Here is a 21,378-nt window from a genome sequence, read left to right as displayed (position 1 = left end):
GTCTCTACGTGGTGGCGTTCACACTTCTCCTGGCTCTCGGTATCCCGGCGGAGCTCCGCCCCCATGCGCACAGACAGGTGCGCACAGACAGGTGAGCGCGCTCCAACCAGCCGGCAGAGAGCGTCCAATATGTCGCGGGAACAGCAAACCGACACCTCTGCGTTCCCACGGTGGTGAAGACACGTCGTCTCAGAGTAGCTCTCTGCTCCGGGTTCAAGAGCAGAGACCAGGTGGGGCGCGAGGGGAAATGCAGATTCTTTTATTTCAAGACCTTGTTTGAGAACTTCACATATTACAAACTACACGGACATGAAACTAAGTCATTAATAAATAAAGAGCGAAATGCCTGTCGCCTACTTTCGTGTAAATGTGTACGTTACGACGTTAACTGGTTACGCTGCGCGACAGACGAGATTCTTGGAGACTTGCCAGGTGTTACCTCTCAGCGTTCCAGCTGTTGCCCTTCAAAACAAGAGCTCAACATTGAGCTTTATGGAGAGTGGCCGTATCAAGCCTGCAACCCCGTTTTAAAAAGAGGTGTAGTGGAAATCCCATTTTATCACACATAGAAAAAAACGTAATGACTCAGACATATCTGCACTTGTTTTGTTTTTCAAAGGTTGCACGTTATTGTTATTTTGAAAAGATATGCAGTGTCACTCACACTCAGGAAACTCTTTATGCCCAAATATTTGATCTTATTTTGTTTCATTTTTCACAGGTTGCACTTTATTGATATTATCTTGAAAAGGTATTCAGTGCAAAACAGGTTAATTGCAACGTTATGTAACTCATAGAAATGTAAGGTATTCTATATACAGCTTTTTCATTGTTATCTGACTGAATGAAAGGCATACTTGGTTATATTATATGTGGTTACATTGTCATTTAAAAAATAAAAGTAATTGTGACAGTAAAAATAACTTGTTTTATAAACAGTGTATTTTCATGTAACTTTTGTGGTTTAAAAAATGTCTAAAGGAACTATTGGCCCCCGGGCATCTTTACTTTATCACAATTGGCCCCAGTTGCAAAAAGTTTGGACACCCCTGACTAAGAGTTTGCATGTTAGTATTACTAAGAGTTTGCATGTTAGTATTACTAAGAGTTTGCATGTAAGTATTACTAAGAGTTTGCATGTTAGTATTACTAAGAGTTTGCATGTAAGTGTTACTCAGAGTTTGCATGTTAGTATTACTCAGAGTTTGCATGTAAGTATTACTAAGAGTTTACATGTTAGTATTACTAAGAGTTTGCATGTTAGTATTACTAAGAGTTTGCATGTAAGTGTTACTAAGAGTTTGCATGTAAGTATTACTAAGAGTTTGCATGTTAGTATTACAAAGAGTTTGCATGTTAGTATTCCTAAGAGTTTGCATGTAAGTATTACTAAGAGTTTGCATGTTAGTATTACTAAGAGTTTGCATGTAAGTATTACTAAGAGTTTGCATGTTAGTATTACTAAGAGTTTGCATGTTAGTATTACTAAGAGTTTGCATGTTAGTATTACTAAGAGTTTGCATGTAAGTATTACTAAGTTTGCATGTTAGTATTACTAAGAGTTTGCATGTTAGTATTACTAAGAGTTTGCATGTAAGTATTACTAAGAGTTTGCATGTAAGTATTACTAAGTTTGCATGTAAGTATTACTAAGAGTTTGCATGTTCGTATTACTAAGAGTGTGCATGTTAGTATTACTTAAGAGTTTGCATGTTAGTACACTCAAAGAAATAACTTGTATGATTTACTTAATAAAATCCTCGTAACAATTTGCACTAACACTAACTAAGTAACTTTTACTGTTGAAGGATTAAGTAAATCCTACTAGACAGTGTTAAGTATAACATACTTAATTTTAGAGTAAATAACCATGAAAATACTAAGTAATTGTTACTTAATTATGCTTAAACATAACTAATATTTATTTAGCTAATTAAGTAAAGTCTACTTAACTTTTTCACAAACAGAAATTTCAATGTTATGAAATTATTAAGTAAAATCTATCATTTAGAGTTATGAATTAACTAAGTAGATTTTATTATACTTTATAAATTAGGATTTACTTAATAAAATCCTCGTAACAATTTGCACTAACACTAACTCAGTAACTTTTACTGTTGAAGGATTAAGTAAATCCTACTAGACAGTGTTAAGTATAACATACTTAATTTTAGAGTAAATAACCATAATCTTTATACATCACAAATCACAGCCACAATGCAATTCAAAATATTTATTTTGTCAACAAATAAGATTCAATTTTATAAAAACTCGTTTTTCTTAAATAAAAATTCAGCGTCAAGAAATTCACACTTAGGATAATAAAGAAAAATAAAATAAAAATATATAAACATTTGTTTTAATCTGCAATCAAGTGACAGAACAGGTGCCTAACTTGACACAACACCAACATGCATGTTGAAACAGCTGCTGAACATTTACAGTCTGTGTACATTTATGCAACCCTGCATCACAAAAATTACGTTCCCCCAGACCTAAAATTCAATTTGCAGTTACGTTTGACTGAAACGTATTTCTCTCCAGATTACGTTTGTATTTGACGTATTACAAATACGTCTCTGATCAACGTATCATTGCCGTTTGTTATCTCTCTTTTCTACAATTCTGTTATGAATTGGAAAAAGCGTCCTCTAGTCTTATTTATTATTATTTTATATGTTTCGCCTGCGTATTCTGACAGCAATAAGCGTTGTAACGGATCATATGAATTGGCGTGAAGACTTACTGCTGGTGACTCTCCTTTATTTTCTTTCTTTAGGTGACAATACATTAATTAAAACTCGTACACTATCACCACCTTAACAGAGTTAGTCCCATACGGGTCAAATCAACTATTAAACTTGTTATAAAATGCGCATCTGTCCGTAATCTACACCATAAAGTTCGCATTTTAACCTAAAACAAAGTGCGCTTCCTTTTAACCTTTCAAAATAAATGTCAGATTTATCTGTTAAGCGGAAGTAGTATAAAACGTCTGTATTTATTCAAACAATACAATATAAAAGGCATACATACATCAAAATCAATAAGGAATATGCTGAACAGTCAAACAACTCAAAACAATAAACCCTTCATGGCGTTATTTACAGGTGTGTTTACTTCTCATCAAACAAAAAGAGCAGGTACCTGGAAAAATCAGGGAAATAATTTGGGAATTGTGAATAAAACATGATTTACCCTACAACTTCCACTGATATGCATGCAAAGTAATGCATCGCTTCACACACACACACACACACACTGACAGAAACACAGACACTCACATACGTACACACACGCACACAGGCAGAGACACACACATACTCACACACACACTCGCATACGCACACAGAGAATGACACACTCTCACACATACATACAGACACATACTCTCATACGCACACACTCTTACACGCACACACAGGATGACAGACGCACACACACAGACAAACAATCTCACACACAGACAGACACTCACACAGACACTCTCATACGCACACTCTTACACACGCACACACAGACACACACTCAGACTCTCATACGCACACACACACACACAGAATGACAGATGCACACAGACACACTCTCACACTCTCTCATACGCACACTTACACACGCACACACAGAATGACACACTCACACACAGACACACACATACAGACACTCACATACATACACACACAGGCAGAGACACACACTCACACATGCACACACACGCATACTCTGCAGACTGACCCTTGACCTCCCAATTGTCTCTCAGATATAACCCTACTGCTATATATTAAATATATTATATTTACCTAAATATAATACTTTGAGGTCATGAGGGGAATCCCCTCCAAAACTTTCACAAGAGAAAATTGTCACCGTGCCAATAACCCTTATACAATCCTTAAAACCAGTCTTTTAGTACATTTTTCATCCTTTCAATCAACTTACAGTTTTTTTCGTTTGCTAAACGACAGTGGGCACAACTGGAGTCACATGTGCAAAACTCTAACTACAGTCTGCACAGCAGCAGTTCATGTGGACCAAACTCTAGTTTGTTTTTCATTGCTTGAACACAGTTTTCAAAACTCTAACACTTATCCCATGACTTTAACCACAACCTGCACAACACTGTGGATCTACAGCACTTTGTTCAAATGCTAACACACTGCTGTCAACACTGTGAACCACACATTCAAAACGGAATAGAGTTCAGCCTTGTGCCTTTCAAACACTGCTGATTGCAATTTCAGCTGAAAGGCTAAGCAGGTGTCTTGTTTTAGACTTGTTAGTGAACACACACATATCTATAAATATATATATATATATATTACAGTATATATAGGTAGAGCTCAGAAAGACTCATTTTGGAAATGGAACAAGGAAGACGGGTTAGTGGAGGGAGAAGGGTGGCAGGGAGAGGGGGATGCGTGGAGGAAGACAAAGAGCTGTTATTCCAGATGAAATAAGGGCTCCACTTATAGACCATGTAATGTAATGTCGTGAACCAAGTGTTTGGTCACCACCCACATGACCAAATGTCTCTTTTGGAAGCCATGCGTGCCGGATGTGAGGACACGAGTCCAGAGGACTGCCAGGGATGGATCAGGCCCTCCAGAAGGTTCTTCCCAGGTGGCAAGAGAGAACATGAGATGTGATGTTGATGACAACATGTGGCCTGATGCTAGAGAGAGGCAGGATTAGCCCCTCAATTATTTGTTTGAATTACAGTATGTACTTTTAGTTTCTACTTTTTTTTTCTCATTACTGTAATTCCGTGAATTACTACAGACTATTGAAGCAAACTGCTAATTTTCATTTACCTTAAAGAATTGTTCTGTTCTAAAAAATGTAATACATCATGTGAAAGAATGTCACTCTTTTCTATGAAGAAAATATTACTTTGTTTGAAGTCACTGAAATTGTTCAAACTGTAAAGATGAAAAGTTAGTATTTTCTGTATTGGTGTTTGATGCTCGTGTTTTTACTCTGTGTGTGTTCTGAGTGACAGTGTGTGTTACCTCAGTGTGTGTTACCTCAGTGAGGGCTGTGCAGAGTGTTTGGCTGCACTAAGGTGATTTGAGCCATGTGTTAAGAGTTGCGTTGCTTGGAATGAGTTTTGCAGGTGATGTGAACTGTTTAGCTCAGGTGACTGTTGGTAGTGCAGACTGTGGTTAGAGTTTTGCACATGTGACTCCAGTTGTGCCCACTGTCGTTTAGCAATCGAAAAAAACTGTAAAGATCTGCATTCTTCAATCTGAAAAGAAGGTTTTGGAGGGGATTCCCCTCATGACCTCAAAGTAATATATCAAGGTAGATATAATATATTTAATATAAAGCAGTAGGGTTATATTTGAGAGACAATTGGGAGGTCAAGGGTCAGTCTGCAGAGTATGCGTGTGTGTGTGTGTGTGTGTCTCTGCCTGTGTGTGTGTGTGGTGTCTGTCAGTGTGTGTGTGTGTGTGTGTGTGTGTGTGTGTGTGTGAAGCGATGCATTACTTTGCATGCATATCAGTGGAAGTTGAAGGGTAAATCATGTTTTATTAACAATTCCCAAATTATTTCCCAGATTTTTCCAGGTACCTGCTCTTTTTGTTTGATGAGAAGTAAACACACCTGTAAATAACGCCATGAAGGGTTTATTGTTTTGAGTTGTTTGACTGTTTAGCATTTTCCTTATTGATTTTGATGTATCTATGCCTTTTATATTGTATGAATAAATATAGATGTTTTATACTACTTCCGCTTAACAGATAAATCTGACATTTATTTTGAAAGGTTAAAAGGAAGCGCACTTTGTTTTAGGTTAAAATGCGAACTTTATGGTGTAGATTACGGACAGATGCGCATTGTATAAAAAGTTGAATAGTTGATTTGACCCGTATGGGACTAACTCTGTTAAGGTGGTGATAGTTTACGAGTTTTAATTAATGTATTGTCACCTAAAGAAAGAAAATAAAGGAGAGTCACCAGCAGTAAGTCTTCATGCCAATTCATATGATCCGTTACAACGCTTATTGCTGTCATAATACGCAGGCAAAACATATAAAATAATAATAAATAAGACTAGAGGACGCTTTTTCCAATTCATAACAGAATTGTAGAAAAGAGAGATAACAAACGGCAAAGATACGTTGATTAGAGACATTGTACACGTCAAATACAAACGTAATCTGGAGAGAAATACGTTTCAGTCAAACGTAACTGCAAATTGAATTTTAGGTCTGGGGGAACATCATTTGTGTGATAAAGGGTTGCATTTAGGACAGTAACTTCATCTTCAAACCCTGTACTTTTGGAGACAGCTTAATCCCATCCAGTTCAAGAAGAAGTTTTTGAAAACTTCAAATGTAGCGAATGCTGGTGGGTAAGCAAGGTTCATGGCGTAAAATAAGCCCCATCAACAACATGCAAGCTTTGGTGCGCATCCCGCCAACATCTCCTTGCCTTCAAGGAGGATCGATACGTCAACGGGATCTTCTCCATCGGTGCCACGGACAACCATGATCTTCACGATGTGTTGAGATGCATCACTGCGGCTGTCCACCTGTATATAACATACAATAAGAATTTAGACAATGGTATCAACATATTAATTAACTAACAGCTAATTAAACATTACACAAACTTTGATACAATAAAATGAATAAATAAATGTTTAAAACTTACCAGGCAGTCTTCAAATAACGCCTCCTCTTTCTCACCAAGGTACAGGATAAGGCTGCGGATAATAGTTTCTCGTTTCATCCCAATGCTTTGGTTCTGTGCATAGATAAATATGTTGTCAATACTGAACCCCTTGTTCATGCAAAATGAACTGCATACATCTGCAGAAACAGTGAAAGCAAGACTCATTTATGGAAGCATGGAGTGTGGAGGAACATAGAAGCAACCGAGTAGGAGTTGGTGTCTATGCATAAAGCAGGGTACAGCGTGAACAAGCATCACTTTGAACAAACACACCTGACTCAGTCCGTCCAACAATGGCCTCCTTCCTACCTCAACTGTCCACTGGCTTCTCTTTTGAATAAGGTCAACCTGTAAATGAACAAACAGAATTTGTGTTGTTAAAACAAGATTTAAAACATTAAGTTCCATATTTTTATTTTATTATGCAGTGAGGAGTAGGGTAAAATAACAACAGCAGTATAAGAGCATGCATATTTGGATGTTATACTTACCTAAGTGAGACTAATATGTCTACAATGAACAGTCACTCCTCTTTCGCCCTCCACATGACAATAGAATTTCCTGTTTTATTGTTCAGATTCCTGTAAAAGAAATGTTAAAGTAAGAATTTATAAATTCGATTTGTTAAAATACTAAAACAGTTAAGCATTCCCCATGATTAAAGTAAAATAGGATGTTACTGAAAAAAAGGAATAAAAAAACATAACAATATCCTGTGGAGTGTGTAGTTCCAGGTTTATTTATGGTTAATTTACTTTACCGTACCAACTATTATGTGCAATAAAGTTGTCCACACTGAGAACAATAACTATAATAATGTTGTAAGCATCAATACTGATGTTAACGTGCTGACACACGAACAGCCAATCATCTAACAGTCGTGTAGTTTTGGTTGCAGCACCATGGCCATGTGTGTCAACAGACCAGCGTGTGGCGAGAACGTGAGAGGAAATTGCAACACAAATTGACACATTAGCTCTATAGAAAATAATAAAATCAATAAAAAACGTGTAGCAGCGGTGATGTTTCAATAATTACAAATGAAACTGAGCAAAATCGCTGCTTTACGTTCGTTCGCCAGAGAGATTTAGCAAATTCTCAGAGGCCCACACAATTGTCCATCCTTTAAGATACACAATAACAACTGCAGTAATGAAACCAGTGGTGGTGCGTCCATAGAGGGCGCTAGGGCGCAGCCCCGCTTACAATTTTGAGATGAAAAAGAAGAAAAAACTAGAATATATACTGTAAAAAACATCATATCCCAAATAATTTAAATAAGAAATAAACCGTGTTGATGCGCTAAATGCGTGTGGGAGACCGTAAGGCCCTGTCAACAACCACTTAAGTTAAATGTGACTAAAAATAATATATCGCCACTCATCATCACTGAGAGAAGCCCCTTCCCGGCCAAACGTGCGTGTACAGCAACGAGCAAACATTTCACGGTCACACCAGACGCGACTCTAAAAACGCAGCCGCACCAAAAACGTCTTGTCAAAAACCTGCCGGGCAAAACAGCGCGGTGTACCTGTGGAGCCGACCTGCGTGCGCAACCAACCGTTGATTTTGAGTTCAAGATATTTTAAAAAAGAAAGGAAAGAGTACGGCGAACACCACCATCTACTCCACGAGTTGTGTCTCGATGGCGAGGCTTCAGTTGCACTTCCGACCGAGCAGGAGTCAGTTGAGCACGGTGTTTCCTTCAAATAAAGCTTTGTTTTTTACAATATTCTACTCAAAGCCTTGTTTCTTCTCATTGTTGAGTGATATTTAAACCGCAACGCGCTAACTTCCACAACAACAAAAATGTCACCAGCCGCCACTGAATGAAACCGACGGAGAACCAGACAGCAAACATTAGCTAACACAGCGCTGTCATAGCTAGCATGTTTCAGTCTTATTTCAGTTTGTTCAAACAATGTACCGAGCGTTACTAACATAAAGCCGGCAGCCGTTGGAATATTGCGCCTGCAAACGTCTCTCTCACAGCGCACAGACGATATATTTTCACAAGAGTCGACTTACTGGGCGAAATCGCTGCTTTACGTTACGTCGCTATCAACTGCGCCAGAGATTTAGCAAATTCTTAGAAGCCCATAATTGTCCATCATTTAAGATACACGATAACAACTACGGTAATGAAACCTATGGAGAACCAGACGGCTAACATTAACACAGTTCTGTCATAGCTAGCATGTTTCAGTCTTATTTCAGTTTGTTCAAACAATTTACTAACATAAAGCCGGCAGCTGTTGGCTTGGAAAGTTTTAATACTGGAAAATCTTGGAATATTGCTGCAAACGTCTTTCTCTCACAAGGACCATATATTTTCAAAAATGTAGAGACGACTTACTTGTTCTGGCATGAAGCTCTCCTCCAACGTCTGCTTCAACGTCTCCTCCAACGTCTCGTCGCGTTGCCGCCTTGAATGCGAATTGCGCGCGTCGATTGATTCAAATGCGATAGATGTTTAGATTAATTAAAATGTACTTACCTTTTTCAGTTTATGTTCAGTCATTATAAAACATGTAAACAGTATGAGAAATTGTGGAGTAACATTTACTCTTCCCGCAGAGTTAATTTATTGTATGATTAAAATGTGTCAACATATACACTTTTACTTAATAAAGTCTAGTAATCAGAAAAACGTATTAATACAATGTAGAATATATACCAATTAATTTAGTATAATTTACAACACCAAAAAGATATTTTTTTGAGTGTGGTCACAAAGGGATGGGCCACCAGCTGCTTTGCTCATGCTTTGACTTTCAAATCTCATACCCGGGGCATTGGAACTGCAGTTCCCCGTTTCACCACAGAAACTGGCAGAGTTCAACAAGTTCAGGTCGGAGCACTGGAGGAGGCGGGGTCAGAGGGGGAAGGGTTGTGGTGTTTGATCTTGTTTTCAGGAAGCAGCACAAAGATTTACCAACAACAAAGCTTTCCAAACACATTCGCCAAGAAGAAACGCTTCAATTGCAAAAAATTAATCTTTTTGGGATCCGAGCCTCCCGTGGTCCTCATCGTAAAATGATTTAATCAGTTGCATGTCGTCAAACCTCAGCCCAAACGTCACAGGATGTTAGTCTTTTAAAATCACTTCCCTTTTATCCAAAGCGACTTACAATCCTGTTTCAATCATAGCAAATCAGGGTTATATTTCTTGCTCTAGGACACATGAACTAGGCCAGGGATTGAACCTCAAACCCCCTGGTTGAAAAGCAGACCTGCTACCCACTGACCCATATTCTCCATTCTCTTGATCCACTTCACTTATTGTGTATTTGTCACAAACACATTCTCATTTGATAGAAAGGTTTTAACTGTTCATTGTTTAACTGACGCCACACTTCAGAAAAGGAGGAACATATTTATTAATATTTATTAATGGTGATACAATGTTCAGGACGCAGTCGTCCAACTCATATCTGTTTTTAGGACTTTACCCCCATCTAGTGGCCAACATGTATATTTACATTTTGATCATAGAAAGTGTTTCTACCAAGTTTTCTGTCAGTCTTGATTCAAATGACATTTATATTTACTAAGGAGACATCTATGTGTCGTCCCACAGCAAGGCAAGGACAACCAACCCAGACCATAATATTAACATGCGTATTGGCTTCTGGGACTTGATAAACAAAGGAGCTCCATGCATGTGAAGAACAGCACTGGACACGGCTGTTCTTTACTTTGTGCTCTGTTCAGATTTCTATTGTCACTGTTTGTTTGTGTTGGTTCCACACTTTGTCAGAATAAAAATAAAAGCTAAACAGATAAATGCAAAGTAGGGAAACCACAAGAAGGACGAAATCTCTGGGTCACTAAATATTATGTTTGCCATGGAAAGCAGAAAAAGAAGCTTTGATCTCCTCAGAGGCTAAATGTGTGATATAATTATACATGTTCTTTCATACTCGGATGTACAGTAGGACTTTAAAAGAGATTGAACCCACGATTAAACCAACAATGTGACTTTGTGCTCAAGACGTTAAATCTACAATTTAAGTTGTTCCTTTAAATCTGTTAAAGCTGCTGTGTAATTTGAAGGAAAATAACTTCTTATCACAAGCGTTCAAACTGTCACTACATTCTGTACATGAGACAGAAGATCTGTGAACAAGTTCCTCTTTTGCTGAAAGTGTTTGACGTGGTCAATGTCGGACATGAGTAGAATGTATTAGTTATAACAAATATAACACCTACATCTCACTGATGTATATTCAGAATCTCTATCTGAATTAGAAATACTGTTTATCAAAATATAGTTCCAGTCCGATAAGAAAACAATAATATCGTACATGTAATAGTCAGCAATGAGCCAGGACACTATGATGTTTGTAATCTTTCACAGATATGAAATATATGTAGATTATAATAATATATATAAATATATACACTAATATATAATAACAGTGTATGACATAGACAGTGGGTAATATTATATATATATACGAATATACAATTATAAAATCTAATAATATAATTTTAAAAAATGTTAATTCCGCCGGTAGAAATCGTCCCTGGGCTTATAAACAGGACACAATATAAATACAACATAACAGTATAAATACCTCATAACACAGTGTAAATACAACAGAACACAGTAGAAATACCTCATAACACAGTATGAATACAACATAACACAGTAGAAATACCTCATAACACAGTAGAAATACAACATAACTGTTAAGCAGAGCTTGACTGCATGTACCGACTCAACATATATAAACTTGGGAGGACAAAAACACTGGATGCAAGTTTGTTTGAATGATACTCCAGTGCTTTATTACCCGCAGGTGCATCAGCTTATATAGACCGTGGTCACATGACGCACACACCTGAAGTGTATAAACAATAATTGGGAGCACAATCAGTCTCAATTAACACCCCCACTTGATCACACATTATTGACAACCATAAATCATAACAAAACCAAACAAACAAGACAAACAAACATGGAAGCCAACTGCAATTAACTGGCTATACCCCAAACAGGTACATGGAAAAAGTAAGTAGCTTTGCTTTAGTAGCTGGTTTTGTCATTAAGTCAGCTACCATCTGGTCTGTTGGGCAATACTTCAAACATACTTTACAGTCATTAACAGTCGATCTCACAAAATGGTATTTTATATCAATGTGCTTACATCGCTGTCTGCTGACTGGATTCTTGGCTAATGCAATTGTACCTTGGTTATCTTCAAAAATCGTAGGTACGTCATACAGACAGTCATCAAGATGTTCAAGCAGTTGAGATAAGTACAGACACTCTTGTGTGGTGGCGGCCAACGCCATGGACTCTGCCTCACAGGTTGGAAGTGCTACAGTTGGCTGCTTCTTGGTCTTCCAGGAAATCACATTTTCTGTAGCACAACTTTTTGTCATCTGTGCCCTTCAAGTATTTCAGTACATGCTTAACAGTTGTCCACTGCTCTTCTGTCGGCTCACTGAAATGCTGTGACAGTTTGCTTACAACAAAACTCCGATCAGGTCTGGTGCATGAGGTTAGGTAGATTAGGCTACCCACTGCCTCTCTGTATTTTCTGGGGTCACCTAGCTTCTCATCATCAGTGTAATGCAGTTTTGGTTCACAAGGTGTCGACCTGGGTTTACAATCCTGCATATCAAACCTGTCAAGCAGCTTGTCAACATAGCTCTGCTGTGACATGGTCACACATCCATTACACTGGTCAAAAGTGATGCCAAGAAAGTTTTTCAGTCTGCCCAAATCTTTCATTTGGAATTTCACAGCAAGCATCTCTTTTACTGCTTTTAAAGCTCCCTCATCACTGGCTGCAATAACCAGGTCATCAACCCAGATCAGTATGATCAGCTCGTCATGTTCCGTTTCTCTCGTATCAACACAGTGATCGGCTGGGTTCTGCACAAACATGTTTTCATAGTCGTGCAACATTTTGTTCCAGTTTCGACCCGATTGTTTAAGCCCAAATAGTGTTTTCTCTAGTCTACACACCATCTTCTCATTTGTCTGAGATTGTACATCATAACCCTCTGGCTGTTCCATGTAAATCTCACAATCAATTGGTGCATGCAAGTAGGCAGTTTTAACATCCATCTGATGTAGGATCAGATCCTCCTGGGCAGCTTTCTGCATCAACACTCTCACACTAGTCAGGTCGGCAGGAGGAGAAAACGTTTCTCCATAGTCTACACCCATCTGTTGACTGTATCCCTTGGCTACATAGCGGGCCTTGTACTTGTCAGATCCATCAACATTGGTTTTGATCGTATACACCCATCTACCCCCCACTGCTTTCTTGCCCTCTGGTAAGGTGGTCAGAGTAAATGTGTTGTTATCCCTCAGTGCCTTCATCTCCTCATCCATTGCATCTACCCACTCTCTTGAGTTGGATGAAGTCACAGCATCTCTGAATGTCTGAGGTATATTACAAACCATCCTGTAGCAATAATCAATATTGATCTGAGCCTGATCACTCTCTATCCCATAGAAGTCTGGCCGCCTCCTCTCTCTAGCAGGGTATCTCTGGAGACTGGGATTCTGGCTTGACCTCACCTGTCTGTAGGCCTATCTGACTTGGACCTGGCCTAGCCTCTGGGATGTCATTCTGCTCGGGTTTGTCAGGGTCAGGTCTGGTTGTCTTAGACTGGACACCACTGTCATCGTCGGACAAGTCCTCAACACAGGACATGAACCTCACCAGTCTGTGCTTCATCACCTTCCTGCTGTCAGGGTAGTAGACCATATAGGCTGGACTGTTCCTGTCGTAACCAATGAAGATGCCTTTGTCAGACCTTGACTCTAGCTTCTTCCTGTCCTGCCTGTAGGCATAACACACAGTACCAAACTTCTGCATCCTGGAACATTAGGTCTCCTTCCTGTCAGCATAAAGTAAGGCGTCTCTCTGGTGCGGTTGTTGAAACATCTATTCCTCACCACTGCAGCAGTCTGGACCGCACGCCATAGCTCCTGGCTAACTGGCTCTCCAAGAGCATACATCGAGCCATGTCAAAAGGGTTCTCCAGTTCCGCCGCAGTGCCATTCTGGTGTGGCGAGTATGGTGCTGATGTTTCATGTCTGATTCTATTTCTACGCAGTAGGGCTTGGTAACCCGGCCCTGTGAACTCTGTACCATTGTCAGACCTGATACACTTCACTTTCCCATAGGGGGCTGTGTCAGCTAGAAACCTCTCTGTAGCTTCTACAGTGTCACTCTTGTGTTTTAGACAGTACACAAACACTGCACTTGAGTAGTCATCAGTAAAGGAAACTGCATACCTAGACCCCTCCTTGGACTCTGGGTCAATGGGGCCAAGTCAGTGTGAACCAGCTCCAAGGCTGATTTGGCCCTCATCAGGCTTCCCTGTTCCTGCTCTGAGTGAACTTGCCCTGAGTACACACTTCACATATCATGGATCTTGACACTTACCACTGATTGACATTCCATCCACTACATTCTCCAACTTAATGACATCATCAAAATTACAGTGCCCTCAAAAAATGTCCCCCGAAACTGCGTCTCTTGACGAATTGGTTTCTGGACTAGGCAAAAAAACAGTTGTTTTGGGCCGGATAAACAGCCTCTCGGCTCAAAACTCCTTCCCCTTGAAACAGTTGCTCCCTGGAATTCAGCTCTCCGGGGAAAATTTTTGGGGTCGGGTGTACGCGTGCCAGGGGGCCTACTGCCCCTCTGCACCCGAACACCCGGGTTTCCCTTCGCTCCGCGCCCCGGCAGCTTTGATGCCAGCCCCTGGCTTTCGGCCGGCTCAAACTTTGAACTTTCAGGTCTAAAACGCGCACCCTATCCAAGAGGTTTTCTACCCGAGGCCCTTTGGAAAGCTTAAAAAAGGTTTGCACCCCCCACATCCACCTGTCTGCTGGTTCCCACCTCCCGGGGTTTTTTCTGCCGGTGACCCTTTGGCCACCTCATCTCTTTCGGGTCTCTGGAAACAGAAACAAAGGGGTCCTTCCCCCCTGCGGGGGGTCTTTGGGCCCCCGGGGCCCCTGCTTTCGCGGCCCAGGGCATTTTCAGGTTTAACGCAACTTTCTTCCCGCAAAAGGAAATTCCTCCCTTTGGGCAAAATGGAAAAAATTAAAATTTTGGCCCTTTAAAATCTTTCAACCAATGCCACCCTTAAAATCTCCCAGCATAGGTTTGTTGAACCGGCGAGACAAAAAGTAACTCTACTATCATTTTGCGAATCATTTTGTAACAGGGATCAACGGGCTTACCCTTTCCTGTTATCACAAAATTGAGGACCCCCTACCCCGTCTGATAAAAAAATTTTTATAAAATTTTATTCCATGTTCCTTTTTTTCCCCATTAATTTTTTATTTTAAAATAGTGTCCTTAATTTTAAAATAAAATTTTCTCCCCCGTTTATGTTTTTTCGTTTTAAAAAAAAAAAAACTTTAATAGTCCATTCTGGATAACTGGAAACCCTTAAAATCAAAAAATGTTTTTATAATATTTAAGTGGTGTTTATTAAAAAAACTGTATTAAAAAAATTAATTAATATTTTTAATATTTTTACATATAATGTTCCCCTATAAATTTTTTTTTATTAATATAAATTTTATTTTTTAATATATTTAAAATTTTTCATATATTTTAGTATATATTAAATATATATATTATAATAAATGTATAATATTTTTCATGTAGCTCCAGTTTTTAAATTAATTTTAAAAAAAACTGTTAATTTATTTCTGAAAAAAGTGGGTCCCTTAAAATTATGTATTTTAAAAATAATTTTTAAAAGGAAAATAAATTTAAAAAAAATTTTTAAAATCAGTGGGTAAAGAAATTTTGATTAAACAAATTTTTTTCTTAAAAAATTGTTTTAAATTACGTGGGAAATTTTTTAAACATTAACAAATGATTTATTTAAAATTTTTTTTAAAAATTTTTACCGTTTTAAAAACATGTTAGGGAAAAAATTTACGGAAAACACTTGTCCCCAAGGTTGGTTATAGATTCCCTATTTGAATACCCTTAAGGAATTTTTACGGGATGTAGGATTTGGAAGAAAAATGATGTTTTAAAGGGACTTAAATGCAGTAATATAATCCACCATTATGAAGATTTGGGAAAGACCGACAATAGTTTAATTTGGTAATTAGGATGGATTAGAAAGAAAAACAACTCAACTGTTTTTTCCAAAACTTTATTTTTTTTTAAAAAATTTTTTAATTTTTCCCAAACCAGTTCAGGGGAAAAAGCGTGTGAAGAGAACCAAATGAGCAATTTAAATTGGGATTATAATATTTTTTTCCCCAAAAACTTGAATTTTTAATTTTAGATTTTTTTAACAAATTAATTTGAAATTTAATCATTTTTGAAGAAAGGGGAGGGAATTAAAATTTTTCCCCCAAAATAAATTTTTATAATATTTAATTATAATGGGTTTAAAAATTTCTCGAAGAAAGGTCAGTTTGGTAAATTAAGATGGTTTTTTTTGAAGGGGGAACGAACTCCCCCTTATTTTTCCCCGTAGTTCACTTTTTTTCTTATTTTTTCAAAACCCAAGGATTTCAAAATTGGGAAATTTCAGGGGGAGGGTGAGACCTTAAAAAAAGCTTAAAAATAAACACCCAGGCTCGGAACCTGCTATGGAAACTTGAAAAAAAATTTTTCCTTCCATAAAAAAATTAAAAAGACTAAAGGGGGGGCTTTCTAAAAAAATTTTAAATAATGATTTTTAAATTAATAGAAAACTTTGAAAAGAAAAATTGTTCATGCGTTTCTAATAAAATGTTTGTTCCGGCCTTTCTAAAAACACCTGCTTTAGTAAATTTTTTGTCTTGGGAAACCCAAACAAAAAAACCGGTTAAAATTCCAAGACAGGGGGGGGGGGTGGTGGGCACTGGTTAAGTCCTACCCCAAAAGATTGAGCGCGTCCAAAATTGACCCATTTTATTTTTAATGCCCTCCTTTCTCATTGTGGTCATTTTTTAAAAACTAAACCTTACTTTTGGGTGGGTTTGACAATCAATATTAAATTTTAGAAAGGAAAGGTCGGTAAAAGTTTGTTTTCAAAGGTTTTTTTAAATTTGGCTGGGGTTTTGTCCTTGGCGGGGGGGGAACCTAATTTTTTTGAAAATAAAGTCTTTGAAAAAGGAAGAAAAAAAAGAAACACTTTTAGTTGAAATTACATTTTCCACTGATTAAATCCTAAAAAAAAAAAGAGGGGGCTGGTCCAAATTGTTCCCCCTTTAAAAATTTTTTGCCCCTTTTTTGAGTTGGGTGTTTAAAAAATGCGTTAAAACCCATCAAAAAATTTTTTCAAAAAAAAAATTAAATGGTCAGGGAAAGGGAATTGGGTCGTGGGAAGGGCTGCTTTTTAACCGGGGGTTTTAGGTTAAGGCCAGCATGGCCAGAGCGCAACCCTTTGCAGATTGAAAAAGGGTTTTAATCTTTGGATGGGAAGTTTTTTAAAATCACCAGTTTGGGTATTTGACACAGCAAGAAAACTTTTTGGGGCCCCGGGAGGCTCGGGAAAAAAAGTTTTTTTTTGAAAACTTTCTTTTTGGGGAAGGTTTAAAACTTTTTTTAAATTTTTGGCTTTCCCAAAACCGATAAAACCCCCCCCCTTTTTGAGTTAGGTCCGACCCGAAATTGTTGAACCTCCAGCTGTTGTGAAAGGGAAGCAGAAGGGTTGGATTTGAAAGAAACAACAGGCATTCCCCTCCTTTGGACCAAGGTTGACGATGAAATACAGTATTGGACGCCTTTGGGAAAAATTAGCCAAAGTTTTCGATTTATTCCACACAACAAAACAACGGCCCCGGGGGGAACACCGAGTCTCTCCGAGCACACAGGTTTACGTGCGAACCCCCCCAAAAAAAGTTCAGCCCTTTAATACAAAAAATCCGGACATTAAATCGGATTTCTCCTCTTAGGAAAAATTAGAAAAGGGTCGAGGGTGGGGTGGTGGGCATAAATCCCAGTGTTTTAGCTTAGAGCAAAGGAAGTTGGGAGTGTGAAAGAAAAAAAGCCCCAAAACCTTTGAACCACCTTGGACTTTGTGACTACAGGTTTTAAGGCTTTTCCCAAAAAAAATAGGGCCCCACAAAGACAACCAACCCCCACAAAGGCTAAAGGGGGAAGGAGCCCCCAGAGGCCCCCCAAAGAAAGGGACTTCCGAAATACCAGGGCAGCAGAGGGAGAACTACCGGGAACTCATGTTGGATCTCAACCCTTTAAAGGACGGAGAAATGGGTTTTATTTTGGTGACATTTTTTTCTTTGGTTAAAATATTTCATTTTTACGGCAAAGGACAGTGTTTTTTTGCACGTCAAAAAAAAAGTGCTAAAACCTTGAAGCAACTCTTTTGGACTTTGGTGACTTGAAAACAGAGAACTTTCAGAAAGCTTTCTCATAAAAAGAGAATAAATGAAACAAACCAGAAAGAGGCATAACCATTCTCTCCCAGCAAGTCTCTTCAACCCTGTATATGGGAGGAGGCGACACAGAGGCAGAAGCAGGGACTTTCCGAGTTTCACAGTACAGACAGAAGAACAGGAAACATCACTGCGTGTTAACTTTCATCGCTTGAATTCCTTCTTCAGCGGACACTCTCGTGACATTGTAAGTACATGTTCATATAATTGTGTGAGTGTCAACATTTTGTTTGTTCTTTTTGTTGGTTTAAGAAATAAATTATCAGAATACTAACAGGAAATGGACAGTAGGCCTACTTTCTTTTGCATGCGTCAACACCAAAACCCACGGTGCATCAGTGGCGGTTTGATTTATCTTTTTGTTTGATTACGGACGACAAATGGCCACGACAGTGTGAGAGGTTAATGCTGTTTACCAGGCACGTGCACAGATAGAGCCCTAGTGGTGCTCAAGCTCCTCCCCTTTGCCCTGGATGAGTAAAGTGCCCTTTTTGCTGGAGACACAGGCTGTGTCTACTACCGCACACTTTACGAAGTACACTGCAATGCAGTGCACTACAATTCAGTGCACTGTATTGCAGTGCACTGTATTGCAGTGCACTGCGTCGCTGATGAGTGTCTCAAATGGAACACTTAACCGTTAACCACTTGGCGGAAGTGACGGACGCAAATCTGTTCACGGCACCCGCGAAATTAAGCCGGGAGTGACGTATGCAAATCTGCTTGCGATACCCTAACCCAGGGATTCCCAAAGTGTGGTGCGCGCACCCCTGGGGGTGCGCGAGCTGCCTCTAGGGGGTGCGCGAGGAGAAAAATGTATGGTGGTCTAATGGTGTAATAATTAATATTAAACATTCTCAGGGCTCTCAAGTGTCATTTCGGTCTTAACCAGTGGCGTCCCTAGGCTAAAATGTTTTTTAATTAGCCCCGAATGTTAATAAAAATAATAAAAATAAAAGATTTGGCACACAAGTGGTTAACACTTCCAGGTCGCACGTGACGTCATTCACCCAAAGCAGCGGAGTCAGACTGGCAGCAGGCGCACGTAACAGCAAGCTGCTGTCTGAGAGTGTTTCTATGTCTACAAATTTCGCTGCTTCACTCTTCTGGGCTAAGCTCCCATAACGCGCATCGCTCCCCCCGTCAACAACTCTTCTCGGCTCGATGCCGGCGCGCGTAACGCCCAGCCGTGATGCGCGCACAGGTGAGCACACTCTCACTAGCACCCCCCCCCCCCCCCCCTGTTGCGTTTTTTTTTAAAGGTGTGGGGGATTGGGGGTGCGTGAACCCGGTCGGGATGTAGAAGGGGGTGCGTGGTCTAAAAAGTTTGGGAACCCCTGCCCAAACCCTTAAAGTGACAAAATGAATGCACTTCTTGCCCTCTTGTTGCCCCTTGTTTACCCTTCTCCACCCCATGTGGAAACTGCGATACCTCCACAATCGCGGCAGGAGCCTCCGCCTTCTGGCTGAAGTCGAGATGGTAAATGTAAATTTAATTGTGTGATTTTGCCTTACCTTCACAGCATAGCTTCATGTAGTAGTTGCAATTAAATTCTCCTCGCTAGGTATGCTAAATTCTCAATTATCTTTGTCAGAAGTAGCCTTCTTCTTTGCAATCCACATACACACCATATGGAAATAAAACATGACAAATCTGTACATGTTTGTCCCTAGATTCAATTAGTTTTAAGAATTATCCACTGAAATGATAGGCATCATCTGCTTGAATTCACACAGTAATAGGCCTACTTTGACTGACTGTACTTTTATACACATCTCTGTTGTAGTGAAGTTCACCCTGATACAGGAATCAATGAGCAATTGAACACACAGGGATATTAATTATTGTTACAAACATGCATCAATTCTAATATAAATCAGAAAACGCAATAAAAGACTACAAAACCTCAATGACAACATTTTATTGATAAAATGACTTACATATTAATATAATCTTCCCTTCCCCTCCCTCCTTCTACAGCAGCCGCCCAGTCCCAGGCGGCGCTGCCGTATCAATGTTGCAATGCCACTGCTGGCGTTGTATTGTGATGGCCACAGTGACATGAGGGTGGACTTCAGGCTCACCAGAGAGTCATTCAACGCCCTCATGGCTGTGCTGGGCACTGACTGACCACGGTTGGGGCCCCGAGATCTCCTGTCTAGTTTTTATTTTTTGGCTTGCCAGCGCCACCTCCTATCGGGTGGTGGCCAGGGCCTTCGACAGGCCCCGGGCCACCGGTCACCGGCTGGTGCACAGGGTGAGTGGGCAGATCGCTCCTGTCCACCGTTGTCCGCCACCCTACAGGAGAGGAACTCCCACGCCTAGGTGCCCGCTTTGCCCGTCTAGCTGAGTCGGCAGCCTTCAGCAGAGGGGTGGGGGCTATTGATGGCGGTCCATCTTCTTCAAAGCCCTGGAGGTGGATGTGAGGTGCCAGAGGTCATTGGCGCCAGATGCAGATGTCGGGAGGGCAGCAGAGGACCAGCACCAGCACCTCCAGGAAACGTCTCTGGGGCAGAAAACAGAAATAGGATAGCCATTCAGTGCTCTGTCCCAGACCACGATTACATTTAAATTAATACATACACAACATTAAAAAAACAACACACAACGATGATTGAAAGCTACAATTATTTCTAGGACAAGCTTAGATAGCTATCGTAACGGTATTAATTATCAGGCGGCGTATGGGCAACCGTTTGCGGTGTCATGTTAACCCGTTATTAAACTGAGCATATCCATTGTTAATCCATTAAAATTGCTATTTCGATTGGTTAACGTTGTTTAACACTGTCCGATGACTGACATAGCTATCTGTCGTCGAACTTGCCGCTGGAGCAAGCGCCACCTGCCCCCGCTCGTCAAGCGAAAAGTGTCCGATAAAAGTGCACCTTCGTCGGACTGGCAAGAGGACCGGGTGGTGGATTACCCAGCTAGCTTATCATAACTGCCATGCAGATCCAATGGCATCTAATGCTACCTACACTGTAACACTTTGATGTAAATTTACAGTGAAATTCTAACAGTAACATACTGTATTGTGCTATTACTGTATAATGCTGTAAAAGCAATGCATTCTGGGAGTTATAACGCTTGCTTCCATGATCCTAACGGTCAAGTGCTTCTTTTCACAGTAGTTTACTGCGTACTGCTGAGAATCTTGGGAGAGTAACTATTTTGAAGTTCTCATAAATGAGTAGCCAAAGCAGAGTTTTGCAATTCCTCTGTCAATCTTGTGAGTTTCTATTTTAATGATAACGTCTTCCGTGTGTTAACATCCAAGTCACTTTAGTTTTACCACTTTAAGAAAAGT

General features: G+C 39.6%; 1 protein-coding gene across 1 annotated transcript in view; it reads right to left on the bottom strand.

The window, feature by feature from the left end:
- Positions 1-21,378, bottom strand: part of LOC130196333 (ribonuclease inhibitor-like) — a 180,099-nt gene that overhangs the window by 27,899 nt on the left and 130,822 nt on the right. The gene's annotated exons all lie outside the window — the stretch shown is intronic.

Source organism: Pseudoliparis swirei, chromosome 7 (genome assembly GCF_029220125.1).
Source record: "Pseudoliparis swirei isolate HS2019 ecotype Mariana Trench chromosome 7, NWPU_hadal_v1, whole genome shotgun sequence".
In the NCBI taxonomy this organism is placed as follows: domain Eukaryota; kingdom Metazoa; phylum Chordata; class Actinopteri; order Perciformes; family Liparidae; genus Pseudoliparis; species Pseudoliparis swirei.
This window is presented reverse-complemented; position numbering and strand designations above follow the sequence as displayed.